This window comes from Pristiophorus japonicus, chromosome 1 (genome assembly GCF_044704955.1).
Source record: "Pristiophorus japonicus isolate sPriJap1 chromosome 1, sPriJap1.hap1, whole genome shotgun sequence".
Lineage (NCBI taxonomy): Eukaryota > Metazoa > Chordata > Chondrichthyes > Pristiophoridae > Pristiophorus > Pristiophorus japonicus.
The window spans coordinates 450,656,045-450,661,277 of record NC_091977.1 but is presented as its reverse complement, the minus strand read 5'-3'; positions in this window follow the sequence as shown (position 1 = coordinate 450,661,277).

The window sequence follows — 5,233 nt, the reverse complement described above, 5'->3', positions numbered from 1 at the left end:
CGCCTCATTAACACTTTGGAATGGCACCCCTGCTCCCCGGTGCTCCAGATAGGACCCTTTTTTCATGCAGAGTATACAGCTTGGGCTCTTCCCTTTAATTCAGCAAGAGCTCCTCCTACACAGCAGTGCTACGCGGCCCAATACGTAGCGCTGTTAAGCTGTGTGCTCCACTCCCGAGGCATCCATCCCGCTATCACCCCTTTCTGGAGCGGTAATCCCAATTTCTTGTGAGAGGCAAGACTTTGGCACCTGCCGTAACGTCTCACAATGTCTCGCATCTCATGAGTGTTACCGTCCCTGTAAGGGGATAAAATATGGTTACTAAAGTGGAAGACAAACAGACAGATGGTCACTAAAAAGGATACTGAAGGTAGTGAATTGATCTAACCCATGGTCCAGATTGTAGGGCTTATAAGTAGCCAACAATGCATTGACCCTTAGCACAGACTGATAGAAGTTGAAAACATATACTCAGTACTGAATAACACATCCATTAAGGGCAGTGGAGAGTCAACAGTCTCGAAACATGGAAAACCCTGGGAAGCAAGGTTACTTCACATGTCATAAGAAACTGAGGTAAAGTTGACACCACTGAGTAACACATTCCGGGAGGGTGACGTGTGATGGGAGATGGACAGGTGGGGGAGAGCCACTCAGAGCCAGTCTGATGAGGGTCGATGAATCAATGTAACTTCGCTGATAGCCAATCGGTGGTTTTGTAGGAGGGTTGCAGACCTTGAAAAACTGTATATTGTAATTGTAAAACCTCTGATCGGAGAAGCGTTCATCGGAACCCTTCCCTAGTTTGCTTGAATAAAAACCGGTTAAACGAGGTTTCATCTGAGTGATTCTGTGGTCATTATACGAGAAGGCGGGTGTCGATTCCTTATATCAGGGAATCCACCTTGCTTCTTTTTACCCCAACAATGCCAACCTGGATTTTTAGCCCTTTGTTTCTCAATGGAATGTATTTTTGTTGAGAATTATGAAATATTTCTTTAAATGCAAGCCACTTCTTATCTACCATCATACCTTTTAATCTATTTTTCCAATCTACCTTAGCCAACTCGCCCTCATACCTATGTAATTGGCTTTATTTAACTTTAAGACTGTAGTTTCGGACTTAGGCAAGTCACTCTCAAACTTATTGTGAAATTCTATCATATTATGATCACTCTGCTCCAGAGAATCCTTTACTGGGAGATTGCTAATTAACCCTGCCTATTTACACAATACTATATCTAAAATAACCTTTTCCCTGGTTGGTCCCATGACATATTGTTCTAGGAAACTGGCCCGAATGCATTCCATGAACTCGTCCTCCAGACTACCTTTGGCAATTTGATTGGTCCAGTCTATATGAAGATTAAAGTTCCCCACGATTATTGTTTTGTTACAAGCTCCTACTATTTCTTGATTAATATTTTGTCTAACGTTATAGCTGTTAAGGGGCCTATATGCTACTCCCACCAGTGTTTTCTGTTCCTTGTTCCTTGTTCCTTGTTGTTCCTTATCTCCACCCATACTGATTCTACTTCCTGAGCTGAGGTCCTTTCTCTCTATTGTCCTTATGTCATCTTTTATTATCAGGGCTACAACCCCTCCTTTTCCATTCTACCTGTCTTTTAGAAACGTCAAGTACCCTGGAACATTTAGTTCCCAACCTTGGTCACCTTGAAACCACATCTCTGTAATGGCTATTAAATCAAACCCATGTATCTTTATTTGTGCCACTGGTTTGTCTATCTTGTTATGACTGCTTCGTGCATTTAGATAAAGAGTCTTTAATTTAAATGTTTTACTATTATTCCCTGCTTTGACCTTATTTTTTGCTGCACTGCTACCGTTAAACTCTCTGTCCCTTCCTGTCACATTCTGCTTATTTTTACCCAAATAGCTACACTGTTCCATTGCCTTGACCTTTCTCTTTAGATTTCTGAATTTCCCCTCATCTGACCCCTCAACCCCCGCCCCCCCACCCCACCCCATCCTTTTTTCTAGTTTAAAGCCTTATCCACAGATCTAGTTATTCGATTCACCAGGACGCTGATCCCAGCCGGTTTAAGTGGAGCCCGTCCTGACAGAACAGCTCCCTCTTTTCCAGTACTGGTGCCAGTGCCCCATGAATTGAAACCTCTTCTTCCCACACTACTCTTTGAGCCATGCATTTAACTCTCTGATCTGCTTGACCCTATACCAATTTGCGCATGGCTCAGGTAGTAATCCAGAGATTATTACCCTTGAGGTTCTGCTTATCAATTTAGACCCTAGCTCCTCAAACTCCCTCAACAGAACCTCATTCTTAGCTCTACTGCAGCATATTAACAACAGTTGTTTGTACAGCAGATGGCAAAGATCTGCATCCAGTTTTACCTACCGGAATCCTGTGATGGCATTTCCTGCAGTCATTGCCAGGTGGGTACAAGAATGCCTCCAAATGTGGTTGGTGATATTTTGATGGATACAGCCAAACAGGCTTTAGTGGCTGCTGATTACCCTGGCATGTATTCTTTCATGCATTCTCTCATAAAGCATGACAGGAGATTATGAAGAACCATTCAGCATAATGGTTATTCAGACCTTCACACATAGAGTTACATAGAAAATACTGCAAAGAAGCAGACCATTTGACCCAACTCCACAGAATCTCGTGCCATGCCTCATCTCAACCTTTCAGCATATCTTTCTATTCCCTTCTCTCTTATGTAGTCATCTAGTTTCCTTTTGAAAGCATCTAAGCTATTTGCTTAAACCAATTCCTGTGGTAGCAAGTTCAACGTTCACTTTCACATAGTCCATCTCTGACTCTTCCCTTCCCTTCCTCAACTTCTCTTTCTCCATTTCTGGGGATAGCTGTCAACCAATATCTACTATAAGCCGATTCCACAGCTACCTTGATTACACTTCCACCCACCCCGCTTCCTGTAAGGACTCTATTTCTTTCTCCCAATTTCTCCGTCTTCATTTCCATCGCATCTGCTCTGATGATGTCACCTTCCATAGCAATGCTTCTGATATGTCTTCCTTTTTTCTCAACCAAAGATTGCTGTCCACCAAGGTTGTCAGGGCCTTCAAACATGTCCATCCCATTTCCTGTACTTCTGCTCTCACCCCTTCCCCTCCCTTCTAGAACCACATTAAGGTTCCCCTTGTCCTTACCCTTACACCCCACCAGCCTCCACATTCAATGGATCATCATCTGCCATTGCTGCCACTACCAGCATGATGCTACCACCAAACATATCTTCCGCTCCGCTTTCAGCATTCTGAAGGGACCGTTCCCTCCACGACACTCTGGTCCACTCTTCAATCACCGTTAACATCAGCTCCCCTTCCCACGGCACCTCCCCATACAAGCGCAGGGGATTCAACACCTGCCCTTTCACCTTTTCCCTTCCCACCCTCCAGGACCCCAAACATTCCTTCCAAGTGAAACAGCATATTTACAGTTGTACCGGCCGGTGCCGGACCAGAGAATTTTCCAGACCATGGGAAGTCACCCTAGACTTACTGGGTACTGCTGACAATGCTGCTGACAATGACCCGGCCGCGTTCTGCACATGTGCTGCACAGAAGCCGACTGCGCAGCATTTCTCAGGCTCAGCTTCAGCGCCTCAGTCAGCTGCCACAACCCACACTCCCTCTCCGCGCTGACCCGACCAAGGAGGGAATACCGGAGGCAGCGGGGAGAAGAGGAGCAGCCAGCCTTAGGACACAGCGCGGGTCGCAACCCCCTGCTGGGAATGATGCCCGACCAGGGATGTTGCTGGACCAAAGAGTCCCGGACTGGGGAGATACAACCTGTACTTCTTTCAATTCAGTCTCCTGTAATCATTGCTCATAATGTGGTCCCCTCTACACTGGGGAGAACAAACGCAGATTGGGTGATGGTTTGCAGAACACCTCTGTTCAGTCCACAAGCGTGCAAGGGAACTCGAGGAACAGCACCTCATCTTTCGTTGCCATTTACAGCTCCTTCAGACCCATCTTTTCTTTACTTACTTATCCCATTAACACTCCCTTTTGCCTTGCGCCATCATCACTTTTGTCATTCAGTTATTTGTCCCTGGACTCCACATTCTCTGAGTACAGAAATTTCTCCTTATTTCCCTATTGGGTTTATTAGTAATTATCTTGCATTTATGGCCTCTAGTTTTGGATTCTCTCACAAGTGGAAACATTCTTTTCATTTCTATCTTGTTCAACACATTCATAATTTTAAAGTCCTCTTTCAGGTTATCTCTAAGTCTTCTCTTTTTTTAAAGAAAAAGGCCCCAATCTGGTCAATCTTTCTCTATAGCTGTAATCTCTCAGTTCTGATACGATCCTTGTAAATCTTTTTTGCACTTACTCCAATGCTTTTATGGGGGAGAAATTGGGTGCCCGGGAGGTGCTAAAGGGACGTAAATGGTTTTGTGACCAGGCATGGTGCTGACATCGACTCCCGCCATATTTGGCAGGTGTTTTGCGGCAGCATATCAGCATTGCATCCCGATCTCCTGCTCCCGGAGATCATGATGTTATCACCGTGCGCATCGCCCCGGTAGTGCACTGGATCCAAAATTCACCGACAGCTGCAGGAGGCGTCCATCGGTCAGTCGGCACTACAAGGGCGATGATTAAAGGCGAGGTGGCCAAGGTAAGTAAAAAAAAACTTACCCTTCTTGTTATAGTTTTTTTCGTGGGTTCCTGTCCGCAATCGTTCAGCCCGACACTCTGCTCGAGCGGCGTGCTGATCCTACAGGATCGCCACTGCCTTGGTGGTCCAGGTAGATACCTTTTATATTGCAGAGCCTGCAGTGATGGCCCTTCCCTTTAAGGGAGGGAAAGAGTCTTTGGATGCTGCAGCGCTGCACTGTGCAGCCGCTGCTGAAGTCTCCGGCCACCTGCTGCCAATTGCGCTCCAAGAAGGAAGTGGAGCACTTGAGTTAGCATTCCACTTCCTTCTTGGAGCCCAAACATCAAATTTTTAAAGAGTTTGAAATCGATAGCGCCTGCTGCTAATTTTTCAAACTTTGAAAAATTAACGCCCCAAACGGGGTGATAGTGAATTTCTCCCCCTATCTCTTTTTATAGTATGGAGACCAAGGGGCTGTAATTGCCCTCAGCCCGAAACGGGACATTCCCACCCATCTTTCTGTGTTTTCACTGCCACGGTGGTTGAGGTTGTCTCTTGAGCGAAATTCCGCTCTTTGTTTTTATTTTAACTTGGATCCGTAAGTCACTCTTATTG